The sequence below is a fragment of the Nothobranchius furzeri genome, chromosome 4 (assembly GCF_043380555.1).
Source record: "Nothobranchius furzeri strain GRZ-AD chromosome 4, NfurGRZ-RIMD1, whole genome shotgun sequence".
Classification (NCBI taxonomy): Eukaryota; Metazoa; Chordata; class Actinopteri; order Cyprinodontiformes; family Nothobranchiidae; genus Nothobranchius; species Nothobranchius furzeri.
In genome coordinates, this window is record NC_091744.1 from 49,236,757 (window position 1) to 49,257,991 (window position 21,235).

The 21,235-nt window shown below is 41.4% G+C and overlaps 2 long non-coding RNA genes across 3 annotated transcripts; one reads left to right on the forward strand and one right to left on the reverse strand.

Moving 5' to 3' along the window:
• Positions 1 to 4,978: 4,978 nt before the first annotated feature.
• On the reverse strand, positions 4,979 to 5,952 carry LOC129157091 (uncharacterized). Its single transcript, XR_011520400.1, has 3 exons — positions 5,486 to 5,952; positions 5,340 to 5,410; positions 4,979 to 5,261 (listed from the first exon to the last, which is right to left on the reverse strand). It is a non-coding gene; the product is annotated as an uncharacterized lncRNA (long non-coding RNA).
• Positions 5,953 to 9,927: 3,975 nt separating this feature from the next.
• LOC129157104 (uncharacterized) lies at positions 9,928 to 11,860 on the forward strand. Of its 2 annotated transcripts, XR_011520299.1 has the most exons (4): positions 9,928 to 10,516; positions 10,882 to 10,972; positions 11,113 to 11,296; positions 11,636 to 11,860. It is a non-coding gene; the product is annotated as an uncharacterized lncRNA (long non-coding RNA). The 2 variants fall into 2 exon arrangements; XR_008560468.2 differs by having other exon boundaries at positions 10,882 to 11,296.
• Positions 11,861 to 21,235: the final 9,375 nt, after the last annotated feature.

A 21,235-nucleotide genomic window follows, 5' to 3' on the forward strand; every position in this document is an offset into this window, starting at 1 on the left:
ACTTTGCCTTCTTTGTGAAGGAAATGAAAGTTATGGTTAGGCCTAGTGATAGTGATAAGCATCGAGCTTAAGGCATTCTTTTCTTATCTTTTTGGGTTTATAATGGCTTTGCTATTGCATTTTCTGGAAAAATGGCTCCTTTTGTGTAAATTTGCAGTTGTTATTTGCTACACCCAAGAACAGTTAGGGCCCGGTGTGTGAGAGCCATTTTTAACTTGGGTTGTAGTTACTGTTTTTCTGCACTAGATGGAGGAAAAACCATGGAACTCACGAGGCCAGGCGCCTTACTTACGAGGGCACTGTCCTTCCTTGGTCAAAGAAAATGGTTAAATTGAACAGACTTGCATCCACGATCATGTGGAGATGGTTCCAAATGCTTGCTCACTGGTCGGCCGAACCAGGAGGCAGCGGGAGAACAAACTAGATCAGGAAGTGATTCCTGTATTTATCAAAGCCAGAATATTCCACTTGCGACTTCAGACTGGTGGGCCGCTCAGTTGGGACTTTCCTGCATGTTTTATGAACACAGGTGATTTGTTTAATTTAGTGATGAATCACTCCTCTAGACACTAAGGAAGGCTGAAGAGATGTTTCAGCTGTTAGATTAAGGTGTTAGAAAGACGAACGCACAGCGAGGAGATAGGTTTTGCTTTTGGTTCTACAAACGGACAATTCGGGGTGCTAAAAACAAGCCAGTTCTGGCAGTTCAATACAAAAGATCTGGGCCATTCTGTGTCTGACAAAAACATGTTCACTATAAATAAAACAAATATCTCATTAGGACCTTAAGAAGCAGATTTACTGTCTAAAGCAGCGGTTCCCAAACTTATTTAGACGCGCACCCCCTTCTATGTCCCAACCATGTCGACGCAACCCCCAGCCCCCACATCAGGGCATGGCTATATATATATATATATATATATATATATATATATATATATATATATATATATATATATATATATATATATCAGACATCAAGCTAAACAGTCACTCGACAGACAGGGTTAAAAAAATATGATCAACCTTTTTCCCCATCACTTTCATTTTTATGTTTATGGATTATGTATTTTTTAAATAGTGATTAATAAACATTCAACTGCGGACTGGAATAACAAATGCTGCAGTAACATGAGTTGTGGTCAGGTTCATGAGGAGTCACTGGCTGGAGCGGACTCGATTTTAATACGTCATCCCAAAACAGAAGCTAATATCTTAATTTGACCTGGAATGAAAAATGTTATAAAACCTCTTAAAAGTTTTTATCACGGAGGAGGCAGCACTCATTTCTGCCTTCAGTCTGACGGCACAGCGCAGCGTGCGCTTGTTGAATGTGTGTGTGTGTGTGTGTGTGTGCGGCACAGCTCCATGAGCCGCTTCAGGCGCTATTTAAACCAATGTTGTAAAATTACTTCTGCCCAGCCCAGATGTGCTCACTTGTGCATCTGTGAGCCGTGGTTCCGCTGGAACGCGTCTGACCTCTGACAGACGCACTCTGAACTTCAGATCTTCAGCGCGCTGTTAATAGCCCGACACGTTTAGAATGCTGTCCCACAGTCAGTGTGCTAATATAATAATATAATAATGCTAAAATGCTCAGATGGGAATCATTTCCTGATTTATTTAGTTACATCCACAATGTTCTGTGTGTGAGGTTTACAATGTCAGAACACCTGCATGAGACGGTGTTAATTACAATCTGCCAGAATGACTCACCTTCAGATTCCTCCAACATCATTAAAAATGATCAAATACGGAACATATCTTGCTATAAACAGCGTGCGCTGGCCAGAATGCTGAAGCTTGGAGCGCATTATTATTATGAAGCTAGGGCACATGCGGAGGACACAGACACACACACACACACAAAAGCAAAATATACTTGTTTTCAATTGCATTTATTGGGCCCAATTACTTTTTCTTAGGCTCACCCACAAATGAGTTTCAGCCTACGCTTAAGGTTACATATGACAGACTTCTCTGAGCTCCGCAGCCATTACACTTTTCACCTTGCACACCCCCTAGCGGCAGCTCATGCGCACCACACTTAGGGAATCCCTGGTCTAAAGGATGGATGGATGGATGGATGGATGGATGGACGGACGGACGGACGGACGGATGGACGGACGGACGGACGGACGGATGGACGGACGGACGGTCAAACATGAGGTCATCCAATGTTGTTTTCTTGTATTTTGTGTGTGGTTTTAATCTTCGGTCACTAAGTTAAATCTAGTCAGAAAACCACGAGCTACCCTCATAGTTTTCCTCTGAAGTCATGAACAACATTTGAAATGCACCTTATAATCATTGTACTTTTTTGTTACTCTTTTTTAAACTCACGAGCTGGTGTTTGAGGGTCCTTAGAGAGCCTTCACAAATATTTGTGCTTAAAATACTTTAGTAGAATTTTCTGCTGGTTTTAAAACGTCTGTTGAAATGAAAACACTAATCTCTGCAGATAATCCGTCTTCAAGTACTGATCCTCTAACTCACGTGCAATGATTGTAATACTTTGTGCAGGTCTGTGCTCTGGGAAACTAAAACAAAGTAAGCAAGGCAATCTTAGTTTTAAATGCCTCCATTGTTTTAGCTTTTCAACTTTCTACAGCCCTTTGTTTATTAAAACCTCCGTTTTCTTTCTTTTATTATTATTTTCAATTTGCTCAGCACTTGAAAACCTTTGAAATCAACATCAAAACAACTCAGCATATAATTACTAATCAGTCAGTCTCTATCTGTGGAAAATCTACATAAAGCTTTTACAGAAACTGTCTCTTAGATGCAAACAAGAGCCAGGCTGACCTTGCATTGATCCTGCTGTCTGGAGCAACAACAGACCACAGGGATAATGAGGGGTTTTTATTGCCACTGAGAGAGGAAGTTAGCTAAATGACGGAGAGAAGCACATCTGTTTAAAAGCCCACATATAAAATAACAAAGGAGAGGAAAAGAGTATTGGACACATAGCTGAGTGAAAAGTTCTGATCAGTAAACAGATGTTTTGTGGACCGTAATGAGGACTGCAGCCCTTTTAGATCTCCGGTGAGAGCTGGCTGCTGCGCTGTTTCCATAAAGGGACAACAAATGCTGTGATTCAGAAAAGGTCAGAGATGAACACCCCAAACTCAAGAGTTTCACATGTAGCTTCTCACTTTCATAGTTTAATATTAAAGTGTGTTTTGTTCACAGCTTCAAATTTAAACAAATGCATTGAAATTACCACAAATGCGAGTTGTTTTAATGTGGCAGTAAGCACTTTTGGTCTTGGTTGTGCTCAGATAGCTGTTAGCTTATCAGTCTGAACAGACCTAATCTCTATTTCTCCAAATTGAGGTCATTCAAAGAGCTATCTCACAACATATTTGATAATCGTTTATAACCTTTATACACAAAAACCCACTTCAGATAGTCCTAAGTATTGTTTAAACAATCTGAAAGCATAACCCTGGCTGTACTCGACCACAGCCCATCAAACAGCCAACATTCTTCTAACTGATACTGTCATAGCTGCTCTGTTAGTCCTACATCATGCTCACTGAGTAACTTCAGCAGGTTTTTGAAACAGATCAGTCATACTCAGCTGTGTGAATGAGCTTTAGCCAATCATAAGGACAATGTCTTCTGTATTAGATGGTGAATTTTATTTGCAATTTTCATAGTACTTTAAAAAAATACCATTGGTTACAAATAAGTTGTACAATAAAAGGCAAGTAAAGCCTTAACATGTTTAACATGAAGCAAGCTGCATTTGACAGAAGTGACTCAAACCGCTGCTTCCCTTTAAGGGTTTTATGGCTTCTCTTCTCAGACCTAATGAGCTTGCGAGGACCATGGTGGCAAAAGGGTTAGGGATGTTTAAGGTCAATAAAATATGACAGCCAATTAAAAGCACTAGAGTGGAACTTAAAGGAGTCCAGTTTAAGAAACACCCCAGTTACACTTGCGTTCTTTTAACCTTTCAAATATGGCAGCAGCAGGTTGGTAATGAAGCAGCCAAAGCTCAGCAGATGGAGGCATGCTGATGGTGGAGAGCTGCAGGGGACAACTTTAAAGAAGTAGTAATGTCCCCCTCAGAGTCTTACTCCACCAAAGTATCAATTTTAAAAACTGCAACATTAGTAGGCATTGCCTGGAGGACCAAGAGGGCGGAGCCGCGGCAGTGACGAAGACGATGGCTAACTAGACGATGCTAGCTCCCTTCACTCTGAGCAGTCATTAGAAGTGGAGGACGTTTCTCCCCCTCCTTACCCAGACACTCGAGAAGAAAGGGACCAAGTCTATTTGGAGGAGACAAGCGGACCTGAGCCTTATTGTTTTGAGCTTGTGAGTTGCCTGAAATTACCGGAACCGACCCAACAGAACCAGCTCTGAATGGTAAGTAGCCGTTAGCCATAGCATCAGATTAGCTGCAGGGTTTTGCTCCACAGCCCGAGAGCTAGTATTCAGCATGTTTTAGAGATTTATCTGCTTCAACACACCTGGTTTTAATCAGCAACAAATAGCTGAGCTGCGTAACAGTTAACCTAACCTGTTAAAGCAGGAAAATCCACTGAAACGTGCTGGATAGCAGCTCTGGGCTCAAGCTACAGTCTGCTGCACAAAGTTATGAAAATATCCCATGAGAAAATTATTCTGTAATGTGTTCAGCCCACTAAACTGCCCTGATTTATTTATTTACTGATACTAGCTGCTCTTGGTTGCAGGTGATCCTCTGGTGTCTGCATCTGGTCTCTGCTGGTGTCGTCAGGATCAGGAGCTTCCGGAAGAATGTGCCTTTCAATGACTCTTTCCCCCTTATTTGTTATATTAATTAAATAAATCTCAATTGATATATTTCCTGTTTTTGTTCATGTCCATAAATACTTAAACATGCTTGAAATTAAAACGAGCTTTTAACAGTGAGGTGCTAGTTTAATTCATCACAATAGAGCTAGTTAAACATGCAACAAAAATGTGATAATCAATGTAATTTATAAATATCCATTAAAATATCAAAACTGGGATCAAAATGAGATATTTGGCAGGACAAAAAACTTGTCAAACACAATATTTATTATAATAATTGTAGGCAGACAGGAGACAGAGCTGATGGAGGTTCTCAGTCATCGAAGGATGGCTGAAGGCTTTCCAGGAACAGGAGATGTGGCGTTGTCTCTTCTCTCTCTATTCTGCCAGATGAGCTGATAGGTTACAGGTGTGTGAGGACATCCTCATGCTGTCATAACCAGATGACAGGAGTTATCAGGTGATCAGCCAGGCTAATGATGAGATGCAGAAAGAAAACAAATCCAGGACAGTGTACAGTAATAACAGTAATAATATGTGGTGTTGCTCACCTTATGTGCTCTTATAGAGTTATTAACGTGTGCCTGCCTCATGGTGTAGAGTCCATATTTTGCTGAGTGTCCTGCAATAATGCAGGTTATTAGTTAATTTACCTTTGATAGCAAAGAACAAAATATTTAATGTAAAAGTTATTTACCAGGTGAATCAGCTCACACGTCACCACCAAGTGTCACAGGGCCAGAATCAGTAGCCTCCTTCATGATGTCATGATGTAATCACATACTTGCACTATCACTGAGGTGGAAGCTGGAATCGACAGCAGACACCTCACATCTTGGTCTTTTCAGGGGGTGTGGATGCTGCTCTGGGACCTTCTGGAAGATGAATTTCCATCATGGTCTCTGTGTCACCAGACACACTGAGGCTGTGAGCTCTATAAAAACAAAGAAGCAGCACATTTATAAACGTTTAAAAGAGCATAAAATCACGTGTAACAATCTGTAAAACAAATTAAAACTAGAAGGTAATAAAATGTTTACATAGAAGATTATTAAAAATAATTCACCTTTGCTACGGGTAACACCACGTCAGCCTGGACAAGTGCATTCTTGCAGATTACTAAATCAGTCTGACAGCCAGTGTCTTGGGTAGATTTAGCCTGAAAAAAATATATAAGCACATTGTTGTTGTTGTTTATAAAGTCAGATAATATACAAAAGAAACTGTCCTATATAGGCGCTTTATAACATTCCTAGTGTGTGATGTTATTGTAACGTAAAAGTCAGTCACATATGATGCGGAGAGCCTGAAATGCGACCTCCTGAACAGAATTCCTCACGGAACCGGGTCACGCTGTGCTGGATTTCACGCTGTAATGCTGTCTGTCAGCTAGTGCCGCATTAGTTAGAGTCACTATTGCAGAATTGCCGACTGACACAAAAGCAACCCGAATTTTCTCTGAGCCTGACAGTCATGTGGACCATTTTGTCGGCCAGGGCTTCGAGACATGTTCCGATTCACCGCTGATTCTAACCTTATATCCCGTTCCACATTTTGTGAACTTGACAAATCTGCCCGAAGGCAGTGCAGGCTGATATTAGCTAAATGGAGTGAACCACGTCTCTCAAACTTTGCATTTAGGTAGGGAATTGTCTTTAGAAGATGTTAAAACTTCTATTTAGCTTACTCACCTCAGACTGGAGCCTGTCATGGTGGGGGAGCAGAGTCGGTGGGCTGCATCTAAATCGCGGAAGAGCCACGGTGGGCATTGCCTCCCTCTTGAAACGGAGAAGTGCAGAATCGCGGGTAAAATGCTGGTTGCAAACTACAGCACCAGGCGGGAGCTGAAAGTTTTCCAGACACGCAACCACTGGCGCCTAATTTTTAAGTCCAGCGGAAAGGAGTACAACCCCACAGAGCCACCGCAACCATACTACACTACACCTTCTCACAGCATACTAACACGATATGGAGCACTAAACCTGAACTACTTTCCTAATTACACTAAGAGCCAAACACTAACTAAACTACACTATCCAACAGCCAAGCTTACACTAAATAAGTATGTATAACACTAAAGGCTACGCTAAAGACTAGGATATGCTAATGCTATATGCTAATGCTGAACTACGGCTAACCTCCTACACTCGCTTGCAAATCCAACTCCCAACTCGTCACAAGGCGTGGCCGAGACGCTCGTTGCTTTTATAACTTTGACAAAGAGCTGCTACGTAGTACTCTACTGGTTTACGTAGTATCTTACTCTTTAGCCATTGGCTAAAATTTATTCAAAATGAGTCAAATTCTATGTTTTAAGCTGAAGGTGGTGCTATACTGTGGTATTTAGGCAGAGTTTTTAATTTTTAAAGAAAATGCACCCAAATGCTAAAATAATGAATACACACATTTAAAACACTATTAGATGCTCATTTATACAGTTCATCAGCAAAAAAAAGAAGTTAATTTAGACGTTACTTGCTCGTTAAAAGAGCAGATGAGGAGTGTTGTGGACGGTGGAAGCTGTGCTTGTAAACTGGCATGTTTATGTGGTCTGGCTTGTTTGGACTGGTGTTGTAACAAAGAAAATTTACTGTGGCTTTGTTGGTGTGTTTCACACAGTCAGCCTGGGAAATGTGACAAAAGGTAAAACTTAGTTGATGTTGGTTTGTAGTAGAGCAGCAAGTGAACATGTTTCTCTGGCTGTAAATGTTCTATACCACTACAAAAGTGACAGACTTCAGCTTAATCTAATTACCATTATCACTACTATTAATAATAATAATAATAATGCCTGATTAGATTTATACAACGGTTTTCAAGGAAATGTGCTTTCCATTATTCATACTTTCACAAATTCCCAAACTGCCAGTGATGGTAAACTACTTTGTTGCCACAGCTGCCCTGGGGGATAGTCTGACAGAGGAGAGGCTACCATGTTGCACCATTGCCCCCTCTGACCACTAACATTACCATTGATTGATTCAACAACAACAAAAAAACAGAAAAAAACATATATGTAGCATATTTGATATGTCTGACATGTCAGGAGGGACTGTCTCTTGGGATGTCTCGATCTGAACACGTGATCAAAAATCTGTCCTGATCACGTGTTTTCAGACTCGATCGGAATCGGGTGTTACTTCCCGATCTGGACTTGGATACAGGGTTACAAGAGAGCTAAGGGGAACTATTCCTCTCCTAAAAGGTTGTAGGGCTCCCCTGAAGCTCTCAACTAAACACCCAGAAGGAGCCTGAAAAAAGATCCAGTGTCTACCTATATTGTATTTTTTGTAGATTTCCTTTTTCAACCTTCGGAATACTGCTAAGATTAGAAGCATACTTTCCGGGAGTGATGCTGAAAAACTAGTTCATGCATTTATTACATCAAGACTGGATTACTGTAATTCATTACTCTCAGGAAGTCCACAGAATGTAGTTAGAAGTCTTCAGCTTGTCCAAAATGCTGCAGCTAGAGTTCTTAGCTTCCCTACATTGGCTACCTGTTAAATTCAGAATAGATTTTAAGATCCTTCTTCTCACATATAAAGCTCCATCATACATCAGTGATCTGATTGTTCCATACGTTCCTAACCGAGCACTTCGCTCTCAGACTGCAGGTTTACTGGTGGTTCCCAGAATATGTAAAATTAGGATGGGAGGCAGATCTTTTAGTTATCAGGCTCCTCTCCTGTGGAACCAGCTCTCAGCCTTAGTCCGTGAGGCAGACACCTTGTCTACTTTTAAGACTAGGCTTAAAGCATTTTTATTTGATAGGGCCTATTGTTAAAATCTGATGTTAGCCTAAATCTGGACAAGTGGGGGTGTAGAGCAGGGGTGGGCAATTATTTTTTCCATGGGGCCACATGAGAAATGAGAAACAGAAAATATTGTGGAGGGCCAGGCCAAAAGGCTGAAGTCAATTATGCATAATATTAATGGTATTTCTTTATAAAAAGCAGTAAATACCATTGTTTTTTCAAGCTGGCAAGAGTAGACTATATGTTATAAATGAGCAAAAAGGAAAAAGTGAGGCTGGCTTACAAAAATGTGATTTATTCAAATTTCCCAAGGCAATGGTAAACAAAGTGTGCACATTTGGTTTTTGTTAAACATTTGTGACTTATATTAGTTAACAGTTTCAGTCGCATTCACTCCAAAACACATTTTGAGTTTCAAATATTGTTGGAACGAGGTTCTTAGCATTCTACAGACACACAGTATCGTCTGTAAAATAAAATCACTGAACTGTGATCTTGAGAAAGAGGTTTAAAAAAAACAGTATCACAGTTCACTGCTAGTTGCCTACATTTTTGGTCCAAACACCTTATTTCGTGTTTTTAAGCGATTTTTTTCTTAGTCAGTGAGAGAAATCTAGGGTGTGTCCGAATCCACGGGAAGGATGCTTATGATTACGGGTCCTCGCCGGTCTAGCAAGGCCGGGTCCTTGCTAGACCGCTAAGACCGGAACCCAGCGGCTCTGAATTCGGACAGTCTAGCCTTCACCTCTACGGTGGCCCGTAGGTCCCGTCACAGCCGCGGTGGAGGCTACACGCAAAAGAAAAATGCTAAAGCTAGCGAAAATCGAGCAGGAATATTAAGGAGCTAGAGCAGCTTCACGTCCATCAGCAGCGTTTGTTCACAACCGTTTTCAGGTAAAGTAATTTTGTTTATTCTAGAAGCTTTCAGGACTTACATGTTAACTTTAGATGGTTTCATGTATGTTTTAAGCTACAGAATGAACTTGTTAAACATACACAACACATTACTACAGAGTATTATCATGTAGGTAATTAATATAAACAGAATGCATTATAAATGTTGAATGCGGCAGGATGTTTTCTAATTTTATTTGGACCTTAGAATTTCTTATTTAGCATCAAATGAGGATAAAACATTTAAAAAAAACAGGGTTTTTAATAAAATAGCATTGAAGTGTTTTCAGTGTGCATTTGTTTATTCAACTTAAGCCTAATAATGATTAGATCTGTCTTAAAAATGTAAATTCTCTGTAGTTTTTATTTAACTATTCCCTGCTGCTTTTCTTTAAAGAGCAGGTAACGTCTAAATTAACTTTTTTTTGCTGATGAACTGCATAAATGAGTGTCTAATAGTGTTTTAAATTGTTTATTTTAGCATTTTGGTGCATTTTCTTTAAAAATTAAAAATTCTGTCTAAAAACCACAGTAATGCGCCACCTTCAGCTGAAAACATAGAATTTGAGTCATTTTGAATAAATTTTAGCCAATGGCTAAAGAGTAAAGTACTACGTAAACCAGTAGAGTACTACGTAGCAGCTCCGTGCCAAAGTTATAAAAGCAACGAGCGTCTCGGCCACGCCCTGTGGCGAGTGGGAGTTGGATTTGCAAGCGAGCGTAGGAGGTCAGCGGTAGTTCAGCATTAGCATATAGCATTAGCATATCCTAGTCTTTAGCATATCTTTTAGTGTTATAAATACTTATTTAGTGTTAGATTTGGCTGTTGGATATTGTAGTTTAGTTAGTGTTTGGCTGTTAGTGTAATTGGGAAAGTAGTTCGGGTTTAGTGCTCCATATCGTGTTAGTATTGGTGAGTAGGTGTAGTGTAGTATGGTTGCGGTGACTCTGTGGGCATTTTACCCGCGATTCTGCACGTCTCCGTTTGAAGAGGGAGGCTGCCCACCATGGCTCTTCCGCGATTTAGATGCAGCCCACCGACTCTGCTCCCCCACCACGGCGGGCTCCAGTCTGAGGTGAGTAAGCTAAATAAACGTTTTAACATCTTCTAAAGACAATTCCCTACCTAAATGCAAAGTCTGAGAGACGTGGTTCACTTCCTTTAGCTAGTCAGTCGGCAATTCTGCAACAGTAGCTCTAACTAACAGCACAAGTTGACAGACAGCATTACAGCGTGAAATCCAGCACAGCGTGACCCGGTTCTGTAAGGAATTCTGTTCAGGAGGTCACATTTCAGGCTCTCCACATCATGTGTGACTGACTTTTACGTTATAATGATCACACACTAGGAATGTTATAAAGCACCTATATAGGAGATTCTTTTGTATATTATCTGACTTTATAAACTCCCAACAACAATGTGCTTATATTTTTTTTTCAGGCTAAATCTACCCAAGACACTGGCTGTCAGACTGATTTAGCTGCAAGAATGCACTTGTCCAGGCAGACGTGAAGCCTTACCTGTAGCAAAGGTGAATTATTTTTAATAATCTTCTATGTAAACATTTTATTATTACCTTCTAGTTTTAATTTGTTTTACAGATTATTGTTACACGTGATTTTATGCTCTTTTAAACATTTATAAATGTGCTGCTTCTTTGTTTTTACATAGCCAGCCAGAATGGAGTTCACAGCCGCAGTTTGTCTGGTGACCCACGGGGACCATGATGAAAATTCATCTTCCAGAAGGTCCCAGAGCAGCGGCCGCACCCCCTGAAAAGACCAAGGTGTGAGGTGTCTGCTGTTGATTCCAGCTTCCACCTCAGTGACAGTGCAAGCTCAGTGAACTGTTCAAGGTAAAAAAAAGATTTAAAACATTTCAGAATTTTTAAGATATTAACAATTAAATAAGTATGTGATTACATCATGACGGAGGCTACTGATTCTGCCCCCGTGACACTTGGTGGTGACGTGTGAGCTGATTCACCTGGAAAACAACTTTTACATTAAATATTTTGTTTTTGCTATCAAAAGTAAATTAACTAATAACCTGCATTATTGCAGGACACTCAGCAAAATATGGACTCTACAACATGAGGCAGGCACACGTTAATAACTCTATAACAGCACATAAGGTGAGCAACACCACATATAGTACACTGTCCTGAATTTGTTTTCTTTCTGCATCTCATTAGCCTGGCTGATCACCTGATAACTCCTGTCATCTGGTTATGACAGCATGAGGATGTCCTCACACCTGTAACCTATCAGCTCATCTGGCAGAATAGAGAGAGAAGAGACAACACCACATCTCCTGTTCCTGGAAAGCCTTCAGCCATCCTTCGATGACTGAGAACCTCCATCAGCTCTGTCTCCTGTCTGCCTACAATTATTATAATAAATATTGTGTTTGACAAGTTTTTTTGTGCTGCCAAATATCTCATATAGATTCCAGTTTTGATATTTTAATGGATATTTATAAATTACATTAATTGAATTATCACATTGCATGTTTAACTAGCTCTATTGTGATGAATTAAACTAGCACCTCACTGTTAAAAGCTCGTTTTAATTTCAAGCATGTTTAAGTATTTATGGACATGAAAAAAACAGGAAATATATAAATTGAGATTTATTTAATTAATATAACAAATAAGGGGGAAAGAGTCATTGAAAGGCACATTCTTCTGGAAGCTCCTGTTCCTGACGACACCAGCAGAGGAGACCAGCTGCAGACACCAGAGACCAGCTGCAGACACCAGAGGACCTAGAACCAAGAGAGCAGCTGTTATTAGTAAATAAATAAATCAGGGCAGTTTTAGTGAGCTGAACACATTACAGAATAATTTTCTCATGGGGTATTTTTATAACTTTATGCAGCAGACTAACTTGAGCCCAGGGCTACCGGAGAGCTGCTATCCAGCACGTTTCAGTGGATTTTCCTGCTTTAACAGGTTAGATTAACTGTTAAGCAGCTCAGCTATTTGTTGCTGATTAAAACCAGGTGTGCTGAAGCAGATAAACCTCTAAAACATGCTGAATACTAGCTCTCCAGGGCCGTGGAGACAAACCCTGCAGCTAATCTGATGCTATGGCTAATGGCTACTTACATTCAGAGGTGGTTCTGTTGGGTCGGTTCTGGGAGTTACAGGCAACTCACAAGCTCACAACAATAAATGGTAAATGGTAAATGGCCTGTATTTGATATAGCTCCTTCTAGAGTCCTGGAACCCCCCAAGGCGCTTTACAACACAATCAGTCATTCACCCATTCACACACACATTCACACACTGGTGGGGATGAGCTACGATGTAGCCACAGCTGCCCTGGGGCGCACTGACAGAGGTGAGGCTGCCGAGCACTGGCGCCACCGGTACCTCCGACCACCACCAGCAGGCAACGTGGGTTAAGTGTCTTGCCCAAGGACACAACGACAGCGACAGACTGAGCAGGTCTCGAACCTGCGACCTTCCGATTGCGAGGCGAGCACTTAACTCCTGCGCCACCGTCGTCTTCGTCACTGCCGCGGCTCCGCCCTCTCGGTCCTCCAGGCAACGCCTACTAATGTTGCATTTTTTAAAATTGATACGTGGGTGGAGAAGGACTCCGGGGCTCAATTGACCCGCTCTTTAAACTGAACAGAACCAGTGTACTGCAGGTTGTTTTGTTTTACATTTTTCAATAAAAAAACCTCTTTTTTAATCTATTACAGGTCAGCATGCACTGTGCTGCACATCTGCCTCTGTGCTGGTGAAGTTGTGGGTCTGGAGGATGAGCCTGAGGAAGATGTGTGTGGAGGAGGTCGGTGGTGCTCTGTCCTGCAGGAGGTACCAGCAGACCACCACTACTGTTAACAGGCAAGTCATTTATGTAGGAACCTCTATTAAAAACAACACTGTGGTTTTATTTGCTGAAGAGTCACAATTGTTATACCAGTGGATCCATAAACCAGCTCATTTCATATTTCTGAATACGTCTTAGAGATGTAACAGCCGTCGTCGGAGCCAGCCCAGCAGGCCCTGTAGATGGACGATGGAGTGGAAAGTGAGAGGAAGCGTCCCAAAGCTCTCTGCAGACCGTCCTGTATGATGTTCCTCTTGCCAGAAAAGTCCAGCCATGGGTCTGCTCCAGCCCTCCATCCACGCCTGGATCCTCCAGCAGCAGATCCAGCTGCACTGTTAAAGACTTCCTGCTCACTCAGTTTAAATAAATGATCCAGGAAGAGTCACTCAGGTTAATCCTGCTTTAACTGTACAAAACTGGTCCATACTGGTTTTGATATGTAAATAAGTGTAACGTATTATAAATAATCTTGTCTCCTTACCATCTTTTCATTTTCTGTTCATGTAACATGTTCAAAAACATTTGTAATAATAAAACTGGTGATAAAATCAATGATCAGAGTTATCAGTTAGTATTTGTTTTAATAAATGTGTTCAAATATCAAACAAACAGCTAATTAACATTAACATGATGACAGTAGAAGGCCTCTCTCCCAGGATGACCCAACAGGTAAAGCCTCTCCTGACCCTGGACACCTGCAGTCCTACAGAGAAAATCAGAGACCACAGGTGACAAAAAGACAAACACATTTCTACATTTATCCACATGAGAAGATAAAAATTATATTCTTCACACAAACTATTTTTACTTCATTAAAACGTGTCAGCTGTGTAAATCCCTGAATGTAAAACTATTTTTCACAGCAGAACTACTGTGGTTGTTTGTGTAAACAGCTTCACTCTTCACCTCTAAGCTTAATAAAAACGCTTCTTTGCTCCATCGTCCTTAAAACAAATGACAAGTTTAACTCGCCACACACACATACACACACACCAAAAAGGAATAACTGGGACCCGTGAAACAAACTCGTTTTTGCTGATTTCTGCCTAAAACGTAATAAAAAAAAACAAATATACAAACAAAAAATGTCTATAAACAGAACCGCTTTCAGCTTAGTTTTCTACCGCCTGCTGGGATCAAGCTAGTTTACGGTGGGTTTTTCCTATTACACATTCAAGCTAGTTTTCGGTGGGGCATGTTTTAGCCTTAAATTACATGAAAAAAACAATTTGCTGTATTATATCTTATATAAAAATCAAACCAAAAATGCCCAAACAAGTATTTTATTTTTTTTACCGCAATTTTTTTTAAACTTACATTTTAAGCTGTACTGCTCTCCCACTCCGTCCGCCACTGTTGTGAGTGTCGAGTCCAGCAACCGGCGCGCAAAGCATGCTGGGATACCCTTGCTCCTGTGAGGATCCATCAGACCCATCCTCGAAATGTGGGTGGAGCGAGGACGCATTTGAGGACGCGAGAATGAGCATTCTTGGAATTCGGACAGTACTCGTTGCTGCGCTGTGACGTCATGGACCTCAAAATGCGCTCTTACAAGCATCCTTCCTCTGGATTCGGACTCACCCCTAGTCTCTGCTGGGCTTTAACGAGTGCATCAAAGTCAGGCTGAATGTCTGAGGTGGAGATGCGAAGCACAGCTGACAAATGATCTTCAGTGCGAGAGGATCTATACCTGGATTTTGTAAACTTCATCATTGAAAATGTTTGTTCACAAATGTAGGTAGAGCCGAAGAGAACCAACATGTTCTGAGCATGTCTCCTCAGGTTTGGAAAGTTATCCTTAAGAGAAGAGTAGAAATCCAGCAGAGATCCTGACTTAAAGTGCTCTGCCAGCACTGCATCAGACTGCAGGTCAATGAGTTCCAGCTGCACATCACTGAGTGCATTATCCACACTGCAGGTAAAGGGAGAGGAAATCATATGCATTTCATCCTCGATTGTTCTGAGATCTTCAAAACGCCTTGAAAACTCACCATGTAATGCTCCTAACATGGATGAGTACCTGCTGAGGTGATCAGCTGATGTTGTGACTTTGTTCAGGGTTTGCATGTGAGTGAGAGTGTTGCTCTCCAGTTGACTTGAAAGAAACTGCAGCTTTCTCATGAAGGCCGTCATGAGGCTGTGCATTTCATGAACAAAAAGGCCCTTGCCTTGCAGTTTGGTGTTCAGTTCATTCATCAGTGCAGTCACATCAACAGCAAATGCAAAATCTGCCATCCAATCCTCATCTGAGAGCTCTGGAATGTCTTTGCCTTTCCTCTGGTAAAACTCTCGAATCTCTGCTATCAAGTCCCAAACCCTCTTCAGCACTTTCCCCAGGCTGAGCCATCGGACAGCTGTGTGGAGTCCTCCAAAAGAGCCACAAACTGTCTGTGAGTCATTGCCCACGCCCTGATGAAGTTTATTATTTTAGTAACAACATCAGTAACATGGTTGATTTTTAGCACTGACTTGCACAACACATGTTGGTGTATAATACAATGCAAAAACACCAATTTTTGATCTGCATCAATTTCTGTCACTTTATCTTGCATGCGTTTCAAAAGTCCGACATTTTTCCCTGCAAGATTTGGACAACCGTCTGTTGTGACACCTGACAGTCTCTCCCATTTCAATCCCAGTTTCCATGCGCGCATTTACCTCTGTAAAAAGATCACTCCCTGTCGTTGTCCCTTTCATCGACCACATTGCTGCCAGCTCCTCTGTGAGCTTGAAGTCCGTTATCCCCAGACAAATACGAGCAGCTGGGCTGTGTCGCAGACATCACAGCTCTCGTCTAAGGCCAATGAGAAAAAGTCAAAACTTGACACTTCACGTTGCAGCTGAAGCTCCAGGTTCCCCGCAATGTCCTCGACCCTCTTGGTCACGATTCGCCTGGACAGCGGGATTTGCTCAAATGCGCCTTTTTTTCAGGGCATATTAGTGCTGCGGAGTCCATCATGCACTCTTTGACAAACTCTCCCTCCGAAAACGGCTTGCTGTTTTTAGCTATTTTGTGGGATATCACAAAGCTGGTCGTGGTTGCTGCATCCCTGGATGTGTGAAGCTTAGTATAACAGCCTTGCTGCTTTTGCAACTTTGCTAGCAAAGCTTCGGATGTCCGTGCCCTCTCAGCATCAGACAAGTTCTTGTATTTTTCCGAGTGTTTCTTGTCATAATGCCGACTCAAATTGTAGTCCTTAAACACGGCAATCTCCTCCCCGCAAACCAAACACACGGCTTTACCTCAGACTTCAGTAAAAAAATACTTAGCAGTCCAATTTTTGTTGAAAATCCTGCATTTGGCATCTATCTTTCTTTATTTTTATTTTTTGCATTAGCGGACATTTCTGGGAGCTACAATCACCATGTCAACTGCGGGCACTTGTTGCTATACGTATTGCGCCATTGTGCACGTAAAAAACAACTACAAAATAAAAGCAAAGCAGCCTTAGTGCATGCATGAGGTAAAATGAGAAAATACATTTATTTTGTAATGTCCAATTAACCTTACGCGGGCCGGTCAAAGTCAACCAAAGGGCCGTATGTGGCCCGCGGGCCGTAAAATGCCCAGGTTTGGTGTAGAGGGAGGTGGAGTGTACAGTCTGTAAAGATGGCTCTCCCTTGCCCTGCCTCCAACATGCCTCCATCTAAAAGGCTAGGTTATCCATAGTTATCTCTGCAGTTATGCTGCTATAGGCTTAGACTGCTGGAGGACATAGTGACCACTTTCCACACTCTACTACTTTCTTCTACAATCTGCTCTTTAACTGTATTATTTTCTGCTATTTCAGCTGTTAACTTTATTTTCTCTCTAAGTGTTTTTCTCCCCAGAAGAAGCTACAACGATGTTCTGCTGAGCTGTGGTGGCCTCATGGAGGGGCCACCATCTAGCACACTGCTGCTAATTACTTAAACAGTCTCCCTCTCCTGATAATAACATTTTTGACATTGAATGTGCTACTGCTAGTTTACCCGTTTAATTATAGATTCACTAGGATAAATACAATAAAGGTTATCTCTCACCAAATAGAATATTTTCTAAGAAATCACAATGTAACCATAGAAACGCTACTTGTTATATATGTTCAGGGTTTTTCCTGCGTTCAAATTTGCATGGCGGCCACCCCCAGCTATTTTTGTGCCGCCCCAGCCTGATTTCACTCTGTCCCCAGCTATATGGATGTTATTTTAACTGCAATTGCAGGTAGCAGTCTCACGAAGAAGTGGCGCACAGAAAAATATATGATGATGGTAAAACCAAGAAAGTCTAAACTCTACAAGCGGATGAAAAGTCTCCACCATCCTGTTTATTCTGCATCCTGCAGCGCTACGGATCAGAACCACTGCAGATACGAGTCACATTACTGCTACAAGTCTGCTCCACACACAGGAGCAAGAAGTACGGCAAGCCATTGTAGTATATAGTTTTACAAACGCTTCTATCTTTGAACATAATTTAAACTGGATTATAGCCAACCCGTACATAATAGACATGCCACCATTACATTGTTAGCAGCAGAAATTAAATGTTATTACCATTTCCAACACAAATGCATGTTAAAGAAATGCATTATTGTCATGATCCGCCCCGGCCTCCCTGACTGTGTCTCTCCTGCCCTGATTAGCCTTATTGTTCTCACCTGTCCCTGATTACTCTGCCCATGTGTTCCTGATTCCCTTGTGTATTTATACCTCCCTCCTTGTTGCTGTCTTTGTCGGTTCATTGTCGTTTGTGCATGTTCGTTCGTCCTGTTGCTCCCAGTCTACGATTAAACATCTTTTTATTTTTTCATCTGTCTGCCTGCTCATCTGCCTCCTGAAACCCACCACCACACATGGTCTGCCATCTCCACCCGCAGAACATGACAATTATATGTTACTGGATATATCTATGTGTCATTTAGACTAAGATGAGTGTTATTAATACAAACCTAAAATGTTACTGAAATGTAGGTCAAATATATAAAAATATTTTAACTATAAATATCAGATGGGAAAAGGGAACTAAACACCAATCTAACATATTATTGAGCCTTTCATAATAGGAGTCTGTTATACCAGCCTGATAATTTTGTTTTATTTCATATTTTTAGCAGCAAACCAGTTTTGTTTCACTTGAAATGTTGTCAAATGGAATATTCAATTAATCAACAGAAGCTTGGATTAGAACACTTAACGAAAAAATATTTTGCCTTTAAAAAATGAGGCAGTTGAATGCACAGAGTATGCATGTGCTGGCGCATGGTCAGGTTGGTTCCACCTCTGCCTCAATTTGAGCCAGGAAAAACCCTGATGTTGTGTGTGTGTGTGTGTGTGTTTATGTTTATGTATTTAGCAGACGTTTTTGTCCAAAGCGACTTACAAGTGATAATCGGCATGTTGCCCTTGAGGCTCACAACAACAATAACAACAACAACTTGACATCAGTCATGGAGAGGAGGGAACAAGGAGTGGATTGTAGAGAGGGGGGACGGGTGCAGGGAGGGTGCTAGTTTAGAAGATGCTCTCTGAAGAGCAGGATCTTCAGGAGTTTCTTGAAAATTGAAAAGGAAGCTCCTGTTCTGGTAGTGCTTGGTAGGTCATTCCACATTTGTGGAACGATGCATGAGAAGAGTCTGGATTGTCCTGAGCGTGGTGCAGGCACTGCTAGCCGACGATCCTGTGATGACCGGAGCGGCCGGGCCGAGACGTAAGCCTTTGCAAGAGGATTCAGGTAGACGGGAGCCGTACCATCTCAAACTTTATGTGCTAGTGTTAACAATTTGAATTTGGGGGGGGGGGGGGATACAAGTCGGTTCACCTTCAAAACTATGTCCCACGCCCAGAGAGGCATCAAGGCATTTTGGGAGCTGAGGCAAAATAGACCCCTGCCAGGTATTTTAAGTTAAGGTGCCAGTTGTTTTTATATTAGAATTTTTTTTATATTTGAAATAAAATCCAAATTTGAATAATTTGTTATTTATTACTTGACTGTTAACATAATTGTTAAACGTTAAAATAAATAAATAATATAATAAATAAAAAGCAAGGAACATTCTGGAGCTGATTCTTGGCTTTCTTTATTCTATTTTTATGTATTGAAAGTATCGGATCAGGACTCTGTGTCGGCAGATTCTCAAAATCAAATGACTCAGACTTGGACTTGAGGGCGAAAAAACCTGATTGGGACATCCCTACTGGGGAAAGAGAAGTCTGGACCCCTTTGCTCAGGCTGCTGACCTCATGACCAAACCCCGCATAAGTGGATGAAAATGGATGGACGGATATTTCTATTTCCAGACTAGTCTTTGGAGATGTCACTGGCCTTGGTGGGCCTCCCTCCCACTGGCAAACCAGAACAATATGTTTTGAACACAGTTTTAATCAGTTGTAAACAGATTAAGGGATTGAACTGGGTGACTGACGTATCAGAGACTCAAAGGGAGAATTAGGTGTTAGGAGGTCAGAAATCAGTGAGGGTGAGATAGTAAAGCATTTACTCACTGGAGCCACTCGTACACATAGCTTTCTGCCACAGTCCACTGATAGAATGTCGTCCACAGCCTGGCAAGTATTCTAGTGGATATGGTAGGGAAGGTGTTCACACCCACCAAAAATCCAATTCTTAGTTGCCTGTCAACAAAAATGCACTCCAATAATGGAGTGTGAAATTAATAAAGTGTGATTTTGTCTGGAAGCTGTAATCAGTGTGGCTCATCTAGGGAGTATAATGGGGAATGTATTTACTCTCGCCAATTAAATATACATAACTAGTACCCTATTAAAAGAGAAATGTTTTACTCTCCCAGAAACAAAATCGGGGGGAGGTGACACTTTCTATTTTCTTGTGTGAACATCAGTAGGTTCCAATGATAGAGGATGGTTTCTTTTTCAGGCAATGTGCGTGGGTCTCCTTACACTTGGTCACCTTACACTTTTAATTTAAACAATGTTTTTACATTCTTAGTCATTGCTGTTTAGCTTGCTTACCTACACATGTTACCACCATTAGTCACTAGTCATGCTTAGTCTCTCAACGTCTTATTGGCATTCTGTTAGTTTTTAGTTTTAGTGCTGCTTTAGTTTTGTTCACCTTCACACAATTTTCAATTCCTTATTAGCCTTCTTACCTACTCAAAGTTAGCAGCCACTTTTAGTTTCCTACAGAAAACTGGTCACGCACTAATCCACTTAACATAAAAGAATCTCTCTCTCTCTCTCTCTCTCTCTCTCTCTCTCTCTCTCTCTCTCTCTCTCTCTCTCTCTCTCTCTCTCTCTCTCTCTCTCTCTCTCTCTCTCTCTCTCTCTCTCTCTCTCTCTCTCTCTCTCTCTCTCTCTCTCTCTCTCTCTCTCTCTCTCTCTCTCTCTCTCTCTCTCTCTCTCTCTCTCTCTCTCTCTCTCTCTCTCACACACACACACACACACACACACACAAACAGCCTGAGCAGAGTAGTTGCTGAGGTAATGGTCTTAAGAGAGGCAGTCGCTCTCTGCTGAGCTCCTCTTGCATTATTGAAAGGCCAGTTCATTCATGTCAACAGGAACTTCCTGCCTGCCTAAGCAAGTGTAAGGGATACACACAAGAACCTGTCTGCTTGTACACTCAGTAACCAGAGAATGCCAAGACCTTGCTAAAAGGAGCCGCCACATCCGCTGTGCTGGACAGGCCAAATAGTGTTTCTGTGGGTTGTGCAATTCACAAGGACTTGACACCAGCAATGCAAACAATGAACAGCTTGAAATTTCTTTACTTTGATTAGCGATTTACAAACAGAGAAAACAATCTGCATGAGTATTCTCAGGGACACCAGGGTGTTAACTGTCAAGCCTTAAAGGTGTGGTTTACATTATTTCAGTGCTTTTGATTGTAATTCATCACTCTTGATTAATGACAGGGAAGGCTGTTTAGGTTAGAGTTAGGGTTAGGAAACAGTACAGAAAATATTGGCCTAGTAGAAGCTAACTGTTAGCAT